The sequence below is a fragment of the Rattus rattus genome, chromosome 13 (assembly GCF_011064425.1).
Source record: "Rattus rattus isolate New Zealand chromosome 13, Rrattus_CSIRO_v1, whole genome shotgun sequence".
NCBI lineage: Eukaryota > Metazoa > Chordata > Mammalia > Rodentia > Muridae > Rattus > Rattus rattus.
Genome location: NC_046166.1, coordinates 36,122,329 through 36,135,929, shown reverse-complemented (window position 1 = coordinate 36,135,929; position 13,601 = coordinate 36,122,329). Strand labels below are relative to the sequence as shown.

At 35.9% G+C, this 13,601-nt stretch overlaps 1 pseudogene; it reads right to left on the bottom strand.

Moving 5' to 3' along the window:
- LOC116914308 overlaps positions 1–13,228 on the bottom strand; it is a 47,413-nt pseudogene extending 34,185 nt beyond the window's left edge.
- Positions 13,229–13,601: the final 373 nt, after the last annotated feature.

Below are 13,601 nucleotides of genomic sequence, written 5' to 3'. Positions count from 1 at the left end.
TGTCATAAAATGTTGGCCTGAAGTAATATTTGTTTAAAAACATTTATGCAGGTGAGAATACAACGTGCAAAGGTTATATTCCTGGTCAGAAAAACAGTTTTCTAGATTGGTTTCATTTATCAGTGCCTGGGAACTAGGAGATGTTCCCAGCTACAGCGAGCTACCACCTACCTTCTGTTGTAACAGCTTTTTCTCATATCACCAAGTCATAAATCTTCAAATTCCTGCACCTACCTTAAACCTTTCTCTAACAAAAAATGAGAAATACGTCTCTAGTTTTCACAGAATTGATGGGACTATCTTAGATCCACTCTATAAATCAAATAATTGCATTTCAGCACATAATATCATAACAGCATGATAATTCATCACATTCATAATTTTAGGGTTGTAATACCTTGTAGTAATCTGTTTATTATGGAACTAATTTGAAGATAATGAGATTGAAATTATGAAAAAAAGAAACATGACAAAAGGAAATATCCATCTTTTTTATGGCACCCTTTAACTCAAAATCTTATTCTGTCCAGATCACTAAAATTACAGGAATATACTCTGTGTTCATCTACAACTTAATAGTTACCCAAAATGACTAGTAACACAAATACACTTTTACAATTTCCATTTTCTCTTATAAATCATATTATAAATAAACTTAAGAGGAAACTTAGACAAAAGTTTTTTTTTTCAATTAGATTTATGTTTTCCAGAAGTCAATTGTTGGTATTAATTTTTAAATTTCATTTTCTTTTTTTATTGGATATTTTATTATTTATATTTCAAATGTTATACTCTTCCCCAGTTTCCCCTCCACAAACATTTTACCCATTCCACCTCCCCCTGCTTCTGTGAGGGTGTTCGTCCACACACCCACCCACCCACTCCCACCTCACTGCCTTGGCATTCCCCTACACTGGGGCATCTAGGAGGACCAATGGCCTCTCCTCCCACTGATGCCAGACAAGGCCATCCTCTGTTACAGATGCAGCTGGAACCATAGGTCCCTCCATGTGTACTCTTTAGTTGGTTTAGTTTCTGGGAGCTCTGGGGAATCTGGTTAGTTTATATTTTTGTTCATCCTATGTATTGCAAATCCTTTCAGCTCCTTCAGTCTTTTATCTACATTAGGGTTCCAATGCTCAGTCCAATGGTTGACTGTGAGCATCGGCATCTGTGTTTGTCAGGCTTTGGCAGAGTCTCTTAGGCTACAGCTCTATCAGGCTCCTCTCAGCAAACATTTCTTGGTATCTGCAATAGTATCTGGGTTTGGTGTCTGTATATGGGGATAAGTTTTTAAATTTTATTTATTTATTCAATATACAGACCAATATCAGCCCTTCCTCACCTTTGCCCATTCCACTTTCCCTTTTGCTTTTCAGAATGGAAGGCCTTCTCTAGGTGTCACCAAACCCACCAACCCTAACGTCCACTTCTCTCTGCATAGCTGCTGAAAGACTAGGTGCATCCTCTTACACTGAGGCCAGAGAATGCAGTCCATTTAGACCCACAGGTAGCTAGCCAGTAGGCTTAGGGACAGCCTGTGTTCCAGTTGTGGAGGATCCACTTGAACACCATGCTCTTCATCTGCTATGCAGAGCACATAGTCCATCTTGAACTTGCTCTTTGGTTGGTGATTTAAGTATGTGGAAGACACTATGGGTCCAGGGTACTTGACACTGTGACATTCCTGTCCTGTTCAGATCCTTCAATTCTTCTCACAACTCTTCCATTCCCAAGCCTTCCATAAGATTTCCTGAGCTCTCTCTAATGTTGTTATGAGTTTCTGCATCTCATAGCTGCTGGGTGAAGCTTCTAAGAGGACAGTTAGGCTCGTGTGTGCAAGCATATCACAGTATCATTGATAGCGTCAGGTATTGGTTCTTGTACATGGGATGAGTCTCAATTTGGGGCAGTCCTTAGTTGGCCATTTCCTCATTCTCTGCTCTATCTTTGACCCTGAACTTCTTGTAGGCAGGACACACTTTGGATGGAAGGTTTTGTGGGTGGCTTGCCGCCTTTACCCCCACCGTGGGAGTCCTTCCTAGCTATGGGAAGCAACCATTTCAGGATCCATATACCCCAGTGCTAGAAGTCTCAAAGTTGCCTCCAGGGACCCTCTGAGGACTCTCCCCATCCCAGGTCACTGACATGTCCTGGAGATTCCTCCATTGCTAATCTCCTTTTCTGATATATGCCCCCTTCCTGCTCCCAAATCCAACCACACTTCCACTCACTTCCCTCATTCCACCAACATCTGATTCCTATTTTATTTCCTTTTCAGAAAGATTCAAGCATAACCTTTAGCTCCTTCTTGTTCTTTGGTTTCTTTGAGTCTATTGATTACAGCATAGTTATACTGTACTTTATGGCAAATATCCACTTATAAGTGAGAACAGACCATACATGTACTTTCGGTCTGGGTTACCTTGCTCAGGATGATATTTTCTAGTTCCATCCATTTGCCTGTGAAATTCATGATGTCCTTGTTTGTAGTGTCTCAATAATATTGCATTGTGCAGATGTACTACATTTTCTGTATCCATTCTTAAGTTGACACAGATCTAGATTGCTTCATATTCCTGGCTTTTATGAGTAAAGCTGCTTTGGACATAGTGGAGCAATTGTCTTTGGGGAATGGTTGAGCATCTTTAAGGTATATACCCAGGAAAGGTATGGTAGGGTTTAGAGGCAGAAATATTCTCAATCTTCTCAGAAATTACTAAATTGTATTCCAGAATGGTTATACAAGTTAACACTGCTTTCAAGCTGTAATACAGAGAAGGAATAATAAAAACTGCATGATAATGGTGTAGGACAAATGTCAATCCAGGGAATATATATTTTGTTTAGTTGTCACTGTGAAGTCCCTGACCTCTTCAGGTCCTTCAGTTCTTCTCACAACTCTTCCATTCCCAAGTCTTCCATAAGACTTCCTGAGCTCCGTCTAATGTTCGGTTGTGAGTCTCTGCATCTGCTTCCACTAGCTGCTGAGTGAAGCCTCTCAGAGGACAGTTATGTTGGTTCCTGTGTGCAAGCATAACAGAGTATCATTACTAGTGTCAAGGATCAAAGACCTTGAAATAAAGCCATGCACCTTTGGCACTTGTTCTTTAACAAGCCAAAGCCATACCATGGAAGAGGGACAACATCTACATCAAATGGTGCTGGTCTACCTGGATGTCGGCAAGAAGAGTGCAAATAGATTCACATTAAGCACACCACACAAAACTCAAGTCCAAGTGGATCAAATACCTCAGTATAAAAAACATGCTAAATGTAATAGAACATAGAGAGTAGCCTAGAATTCACTGATACAGAGATAACTTTGTGAATGAAACACCAATGATTCAGGCACTAAGATCAAAAATACATAAATGAGACCTTATGAAACTGAAAAACTTCTCTAAGTCAAAAGATACCATCATTGGGACAAAATGACAACCTAGGCACTGGGAAATATTTTTACTAACTCTACATCTGACAGTGGGCTAATATCCAAAATATATAAAGAACTCAAGAAGTTAGACTATCACCAACAATTCAAATAACCCAATTAACAAATGAGATAAATTTCTTAACATAACTATCTGAAATTTGGATTGACACTGGTGCTGAAGAGATGACACAGCAGTGGAGACCTTGTAGTTCTTATAGATGAGCAAAATTCTAGTGGCAACATCTCCATAGTAGCTGACAACCATCTCCATCTTCACTTATTGGAGATCAGGTATATTATTGTTCTGACCTCTATGTGCACTAAGTATGCATGTAATGTGTGTGTGTGTGTGTGTGTGTGTGTGTGTGTGTGTGTATCTGTCTGTCTGTCTGTCTGTCTGTGTAGGCAAAATTTTAGATGAATAATATAAATGATCAAATCCAAAAGGCTGACAGAAATGAAGAGAAAATCAGATAAAGAAGGCTAAGATCCAATAAAATAGACATCCAACAAAAAATAAAAGTGATGGCAAGGAGATTTTATATGCATATAAGGAAAAATCCACCAAGACTCAATTCTGAACATCTAATTCCCAAGGACACCCACATTAATAAAAGAAACTTTACTAAAGATTAAATCATGCATTGAACTGCACACATTAATAGTGGGAGACTTCAATACCCATGTTAACCACTAGAAAGGTCATTGACCTAGAAACTAAGAAGAGAAATAATAAAACAGAGGTTATGAATCAAATGAACCTAACATATCTACAGATCATTTCACCCAGACACTTTAGAATATACCATATTCTCAGCACCTCACAGCATCTTCTCCAAACATGACCATATAGTTGACCAGAAAGTAAACCTTAACAGATAAGATACAACAAAATTGAATAATCCCTTATCTCTGATCAGACTGCCATGGAATAAAGCTAGAATTCAACTAAAACAAAAAGTGTTCAAATTCATGGAAAGGGAACAACTCTCTATTGAATGACCACTGGGTTAGGGGAGAAAAAAGAAAGAAATTATACACTTTCTAGAATTTAATGCAAATGACAGCACAACATACCCAAATTTTAGTACACAATGAAAACAGTGTTAAGAGTTTATACCATTAATACTTTCATAAAGAAATTTGAGTGATCTCACACTAGCAACTTATAAATTCACAATATAGAACAAATGTGTCTAAATGCACAGTCTAGTACAAAATGAAGGTAGCACGCCTAAAGTGAGAAGAGGGAAGGGAATATTAAAACGAGGCTAAAATCACTGAATTAGAAACTAAGAGAACAATACAAAGAAATCGTGAAGCCAAGAGCTGTTTCTTAGAGAAAATCAACTAGACAAAACCTTAGCCAAACTAACTAAACAGCAAAGAGACAAAATCCAAATAAACAAGGTTAGAAATGTAAAGAGGGATAACGAGAGACAGTGAGGAAAGCCAAAGAATATTTAGGTTGTTCAAAAGCCTGTTCTCCAAAAAAGGTGAAAATCAAAACAAAATGGATGATTTTCTTGATAGATATCAATTACCAAAGTTAAATCAAGAATACATAAATCATTTAAATTGCATGACCAGCAATTAATTCCTGTTATATTGATACTGGTGATGGTGGTGGTGGTGGTGGTGGTGGTGGTGGTGGTGGTGGTGGTGGTGGTGGTGGTGGTGGTGGTGGTGGTGGTGTGTTGTGTGTGTATGTGTTTCCTTCTTATGAAACAGATGTAGTCATTAAAAGTTTCCCAAACATAAAAAGGCCAAAGCCACATGGTTTTAGCACAGAAGAGTTAATATAGATACTATTCAAAATATCCCACAAAATAGAAACAGAAGGGACATTGCCAAAGGCATTCTATGAGGCCACAGTCACCCTGATACATAAACCACACAAACACTCAAAAAAGTAAGAGAATTTTAGACCAAATTACTACTAAAATCATCAATGTAAAACTGCTCAATAAAATACTCACAAACTGAATCTAAGAACACATCAAAACCATCACTCACCATAATCAAGTAGGATTCATCCAGGGATGCATGGACAGTTCAATATACGAAAATCCATCAAGGTAGTCCACCATATAATAATACTGAAAGAAAAAAGTCACATGATCATCTCATTAGATGCCAAAAAATCCTTTGACAAAATCCAACAACCCCTAATATTAAAGTCTTGGACAATTCAGTGATAAAAGGCACACATGTAATCATAATAAAAGCAATTTACAGTAAGCCAGGAGCCAACATCAAATTAAATGGAGAGAAACTGATATAACCACCCTGGAAATCAACCTGGCAGTTCCTCAGAAAATTAAAATTAGTTCTACTTGAAGACCAAGCTATATGATTCCTGAGCATATACTCAAAAAATACTCCACAAGATCACAAGGACATGTGCTATACCACATTCATAGCAGCCTTATTTGTAATAACCAGAAACTAGCAGCATCTAGATGCATCCCAGCTGAAGAATGGATACAGAAAATGTGATTTAATTACACAATGGAGGAGGGATGCCTTAGGGAGTGTGGCACCCTCTTAGAGACAAAGGGGAGGGTGGCTGGGAGAAGAACTCTGAGAGGGGGAACCAGGAAGGACATCATTCAGGATGTAAATAAATATAACTAGTGAATTAATAATAATACAATTAAAACTAAATAGTCTGAAATTTTGCAGTTCCTGCTTTTGTTCCTTTAGAGTTCTTAAAGTAGAAAAAAATAGGTACTTTTTTTTTCTTTCTGTGGAGCTCGGTTAATACACCGTGCCTGCACAGCATGGTTTGTATTAACATCTCTTTGGTACAGGAAAGCAGGAAACTAGTTTTGATGCCCTGATCTCTGATCATTCTTTCTACCTCCTTCTTGTTATTCTTCAGCACTTTCAATAACTAGAGTTTATAAAGATGTGTCTCGAATTTTCCAATATTCCTACTAACACTTTTTGTTAAATCCTTATCTAAAGTTCACATATTTGAAATATTTCAAATATTTCATAATCTTGAAGATATAATACTAGGACAATGGAAATATCACACATATAAACATATTCATTATTTTGCAGTGTTTTATTAAGAATTATTATAAGTTGTTTTATTATAGGGTAAAGGAAACCTTTACAAATGTTCCTTTGACTTTACTTAGTACTTTGTTTTGTAAAATATGCTTAATGAACAACCTAATACATTTTAATATTTCTAATTTTTCTTCTAACTGTATTTCATTCTTCCCTATTTATCAATTTTCTTTCTTTTAACTTATTTTTATTTTAGAGAACATTTTTCAGAAGTCAACGTATCAGGCATATTGTTTCCAAACAATAGACTGGGTAACTAATGATCATGCATTTAAGCATAGAAAGCACATCACATAATTAATTTATGTCTGTATCTCTCTTACCAAATGGTTCTAAAGTGACATCTCAGGGCTGTTAATGAGATTGTCTCATGTAACAGAATCTGGTAATAGGGTCAAACCAAATTTGATTATTCAAAGACAATGTCAATAGAAATCTAATTAATTAATGCTTCACCATGAAAAAAATAGACAAGTTAGCCAGAAAGGCAGATTAATACTTGTGATGAAATATCATATTTTAAGATCAAAGATTAGGATTTGAAAGGGCCAGAGTTGACAGAACAAAAGTACCTGTGTTTGAAAAAGACATTTGAAAGGAAGTGATTTTCAAGCCCATCAACAATTGAGTCTCTTTGATCTTCTGAGGATACATTAGGCAGATCATTCTTATCAGTAGACATTGCATGTTCAGTCTTCTTGTGTGAAGGGCTCTTGTTCTATTTCTAATTTGTTTCTCTTTCAAATCTATGAGAATGTCACACCACATGTGAAGCTTTCTCAGCACAACTTTCCATTGTTCTTAGTGTAGTCATCAATCTCCATATATAACCACACTCTTACAGATGTAATTACACTTGTTTATGACAATTGCTGTGCTTTAGGTAATGGATATTTCTGTCTCACTGGTATTCAGTGACTTTTCTCAGAGAAATATTTTGTAAAAGCACCATAAATAAGAGACTTTATTATTTCTGAGTATTAAACCTCTCTCTGTCTCTCTGTTTTTGTCTGTCTGTCTGTCTGTGCATTTGTGTGTGAATTTTTCTCTTTGTCTCTGTCTCTCTGTCTCTCTGTCTCTCTCTCTGTCTCTGTTCTCTCTCTCTCTCTCTCTCTCTCTCTCTCTCTCTCTCTCTCTCTCTGTATGTATGTATAATATTTACCTACCTGGCTATCCATTTCTGTTTTATTTAAATATGAACAAATAAAATACAAGTAAAACATTACCGTCCTCAAATCACATAAAACTCATGTTAATAATTTGAAGTTCTATGCATTAATTCTAGAATTTCATATTAGAAATCAGAATATATCAGACACATATCTTCATGTAAGAAGAATAGACACAGAGAAATCACAGACAAAAATGCCTTCCTTCCAAAGGCTTTGTGTTCTTCTACTTTTATGCAGTAATACAGCAGTGTGTGTGTGTGTGTGTGTGTGTGTGTGTGTGTGTGTGTGTGGTGTATACAATAATTAGAGAGAACATACTGTGGTAGATGTCAATCTTTTGAAACAATATTGTCATGCAAAAGAGAGCTAAAGAATGATAGGAAATACGTGTTTCAAAATAGTGACCTGAATTAGTTCAGAAAAAGACCATGGAACAACAGGAAAGGTTCACCCATTGTCCATTTCCCTGCACCCCACCACCACCAATGTTATTGCTTCTAAATTTAAGCAGAAAGCATACAAATATTTACTGTTTTTTAGATTTTCAGATGTGAGGTGAAATGAGAAGTTGTGGTCTGTGAATAGAAGATACAATATCAATTCATACACCTTAAATAAGGACTTTTGGGCTTCTTGAATTGTGACAGTTTAGGAATATCTCAATTTTATGATGAGAGTGATGGTCATGTCCATTTAGTGGAGATCATTGTACCAGTTCTATGTTTTTCACTTTTCCTAGGGTTATCAATATACATTGGGATACTCTCAATTGATGCTTGGCACTCCTGGTCAATTGAAGGTATGTTTGATAGAAGTGGCTCCCAATTAGAATCATGGGGTGAAGGACCAGTGTCCTATCTTTCTAAACAATGGTTTTTCTTGAGTGAACTGTATTGAATACATTATGACATTCAAACTATGAAAATATTGTGAGTGGAGGAACATCTGCATTATCTGTTTACTTCTTCAGACAACTGTGAAACTATTTATGATTCTGACAGGCATCTATTTAGATGCAGCCATACACATACAAACACAGACACACACAGACACACACACACACACACACACACACACACACACACACACACATATAATGTGAATGACTGGGTAATTTTGTACCATTGATTCTAGATGTTGACCTGACCATCTATGTACTATACCTTTCAAAATCCCATGGGCAAGCACCAATTAGTGACACTATTAGTGATGCTATGTTGTGCTTGCAGACAGGAGACTAGCATAGTCATACTCTTAGAGGCTCTACTCAGCAGCTAGCTGAGACAGATGTAGATAATCATAGACAAACATTAGACAGAGATCAGGGACTCTTATGGAAGAGTTAAAAGAAGAATTGAAGGAACTAAAGGTTATGTAAACCCCACAAGAAGATCAAGAGTGCCAACTAACCTGGACCACAGGATACTACGAGACTGCACTACAAAACAAAGAGCATACAGGGGCTGGTCCTAGGTCTCTGGCCCGTATGTAGCAGAGGACTGCTGCCTTAGCTGCCCTTAGTGGGAGATGTGCCTAGTCCTTCAAAGGCTTGATGCACCAGGTTGGGGGTATACTTGGGAGGCCAGCCTCTCAAAGGTAAAAGAGAGGGGATATCATGGAAGGAATCTGTGAGGGGGGACTAAAAAAGGGCAGCATTTGGGACATAAATATGTAATTCTTTTAATTGGACAAAAAAGAGAATAGCATTATATGAAAAAGGGAAGCATTTATTAGAAAATCAACGTGCTTGTACTGACTTAATCTAATTTCTCTAAAATGGGAAAACCTCAATTCTTATACATAAAATTGATTCTAATGAGAGTCATGCATACAAAAGTAATGCAGTTATTCCACATGCTTAAATTAATATAAAGTATAAATTAATAGAGAATCCATAATAATTTAGATGTATTACACCATATCATTTTGGAAACATTAATATTTAACTATTCATTCTAAGTAACTAAGTATTTTTGGTACCTCTAACATTTTATTGCATATAGGAATATAATGATTATGGGATATTGTCTATAATGATTTAAAGCTGTAAGATTATCATGCAAATGGCAGGTTATCTGAAATTTTATTATGTTACTTGTATGTTGCACGGAAATATTTTTAAAGAAAATAGAATTATTTCAAATCTAATCATGTGTCTCTAAGATAAACACAACTTAATATAAGTACTGAAGGTGCCGGTTACTTCAGGATATTTGAATTGATTCTAGATACAGACATGGTCAAAAGGTGTGTGGTAGAAGTGAGTTTCCTTCAACATACTGCATGCAATGAAAACTGGCTTTTTCAGACATATGTTCAAATGTAAAAGGGTAAAATAGATGGCAATAAGATTTTAATTGAATTTGTTTATCATTTAATTGGATTTTGTTTGAAAGGCATGCTTATGCAATAGTCACTATGTGGAAAAATAAGGAAATGTGTGGAAATCTGATTTTTCTTCCCATCTTGTTTCTGGAACTGAACTGAGCTCATTTTATTTGACAATAAAGTATGCTTACAAACTGAACCTTTCTCAAAAGCCTAGGCTTAAAATTTTTTTCTCAAGACCAAGATCTTAAGCATTTACGTATACAATATCTAAAGAAGTTATACTAAAATACTCTGTACCTAGTCATTTAAATATATTTCCAGTTAGAAAATGTCAGGTCATGGAAAAAATATTTTGAATGTTTTTATCAGCAAATGAACTTTTAACAATTCCTATCAACATAAGAATTATTACACAATTCATATAACATGTATTTATTTTATGGTATGTTTCTAGTTCAATAAAATTGATACATTTTCACTAGATATTACATTTTTCTAAGAATGTAATTTTTATAATTACAATTGCATTGAAGCTTGTATTTATATTTTTTCAGGTAAATTTAGAAAGTTAGATATGAATTTAACCTCACATTAAATGTGCAAAAGACACTCTACTAGAGTGTTTTTATAGAAAATAAAACCTTTTCTTGATATATCAATAATGATAAAACAGGTAAAGGTTTTGATAAGAGGTTTGAAATATTGATAGGAAAATTCCACCATAGTATTAAGTTCTAATCTTATCCTTAAATCTTTCTGATTTATAAAATGGGAAGCAATTTGCCAAAAGGTACTGCCTACTTGAGGAATAGAGTCATCAAAATTAAAATCCAAAATATTAAAAGAAATAGTGGCATCAAAATGTTCTTTAGAAATATAAATAATAAGAGCTGACAGAAGCAGATGTATGGTTTATGCAAAAACCTGGCTGCTTTATAGATTCTGAAAAGATAGCTGTTTTTAATTGAATAATCAAGCTAAATTTTACCATTCATTCACATTTCTTGACATTGCAAAAGATTAAGTGAATTAAGGAACTTAGGTCCAGAGAAATTGCTCAGTGGGTAACAGACTTGTGGCCCAGCCTGAGCAGTACCTGCTAGAAGGATACAGTTTCATGGGGTTCATATGCATTGTGGAATAAATGTATCCCACCATATAAATACACACACACACACACACACACACACACACACACACACACGCACACACACACACATACACACATATGCACACATATGCACACATACACACACTTGACAAGTTAGCCAGAGTTAGGTGAAGGACAGTGAAAATAACCACAATGTATTAAAAAGAAGTAGAAAATTGTAAAAAAAAAAAAAACCCATAAATTGAGAAAAAAAGGTCTAGAGGGTAGGAGGAAAAAAGGGACAGGGAGGAATATAGAATAGAAGAAAAGGGAGGGTAGACAGGAACTACAGGTATGCATGCATTCAAGCTTCTTCTTAATGGAACTCCAATGTTCAGACGTGATTAGAAAGTGAGAGAGGATATAAATGATGAAGGCACTGAACAAATCAAGTCCATTTTAATTTAATTGTGTTTTGATAAACACATAGATATGAACATAGCCAAATTCATTTTAATATCTGAAATAACGAACTCCATCCATTACCAACAAATACAACTAGATATGAGCAACAAAAACTGTGAAAGTTGTGATGGAAATTGGACTATATTTTCTATAGGAATACATTTTAATGTTTATATTATGCCCCAATTTAAAATTATTATATCAAAAACTATCACACTGCATTCTTATTTCAAAATAGTTGAGAAGTCAAAACACTATACAATTGAGATTATCAGTTCAGTATTTCACTACAATTGTGAATACATAAATGTTCACATAAAATAAAATTATTCTCTACACTGAGTATATGATGTACACTCATTATTGTAATCATTGAGAGGATGAGAGAGAAGAATTGCAAGTTTTAGGTTAGGCTAGCTCGTGTGCACCATATTAACTTTAAATTAAAATTGTGTAGTAGGGCCTATGTATAAGACCAGCACTTAAGAGGCTGAGATAGGAAGATTGCTCTGAGATTGAAGCCAGTTTTACCTATATGGTGAGTTATAGGTCAGGCAGAGTTATATTGAGATAAAATAAGTAAATAAATTACAATCTACTCTATACATACATAAAAAGTGATTTTAACTTAGAACTTCTTAGAAACAAGGACAATATTACAATGAAGACTCTATATGATGACTAATTAGAATGTTGTATATTGTGAAAGCTGGAATGCCCCAAGAGACATTTTAGATTGAGTTGTATTTAGTTCCCACAGTACCCACTGATTAGTCAGCCGTGGGTCTGATCTAATGCTGTTTTTAGGTAAAACATTTGCAGTAAACGGTAAGCAGAGATACTCCTACCAACATCATCATGTTGGTCTCAGTGGTAAAACTGAGGTCATTAGGCCTTTCAACAAAAGTTGAAAACTATCAGAAAAAGAAAAAAATAGAATATCTATAAAATTAATGTTTATATTTTATGTATGGGTGTTTTATATATATGTATGGATATGAAACACTCCTGTTCATTGCCCACAGAGAGCAGAAGAGGCTATAGGATCCTATGAAACCAACTTAAAGAACATTTTATGCCACCATATGGATTGTATAAATTGAATCTGGTCCGCGGAAAGGGCAACTAGTAACCTTAACCACTGAGCCATCAATCCGAACTCTCAAATAGAACATTTTAGAGTTTGTTTCAGAAATACACACAGATTTTGAGTAATCTAAATTTTTTGCTCTCATCTATCTTTCTATGGTTTGACTTTTATCACTTTTTTGCCTTCCCCTTCTATTCTTATCTCTTGCCATCTAAACAGAACTAATTCCCAATAAAAATAAATAGTATTATAGGGTTTTTTTTTAATGTAAAGGTTAAAGAGAGAATTGATCTTGACAATCCCAATACAAAATATGGGAACCTGTGCCCAGAGCAGTCCTGGGGAGCTGGTTCTGCACCTACTCCTATGACATCCAGAGAAAGCTTGCCACCCAGGTACTCTAACCCGTCCAGAATCACAGGTGGGGCCACAACATCTGCTCCACCACTCAGAGTAACTGTGATCCCCGGGATCCAAGGAAACAAGAAATACCGCACAGCCAGTGGCATGGGATCCTTCCCTGTTGAACCTGAACCTGGAGAAGACCAGGGCACTGGCTCCATACCCACTCCTATGACACCCAGAGGGAGCCGGATTTCCAGGTACAGTGAAAAGCCCAGGATCACAGGTACTCTGACACACCCAGGACACCAGAATCACAGGATCACAAAGACAGCTGAACTTGGAGGAGTTCTGACATAAACAGGGTCACAGGAGGGACATCCTCCAGTCAGAGACAGAAAGGACAGCTAGCACTAGAGATAACTGGATGGCAAGAGGCAAGTGCAAGAACATAAGCAACAGAAACCAATGCTACTTGAAAAGATCAGAATCCAGTTCTCCCACCACACAAGCCCTGAAAAGCAAGTTGAAGACCTGAAATCCTAGCTCATGAATATGATAGAAGATTTTAAGAGGTCATAAATAACATATTTA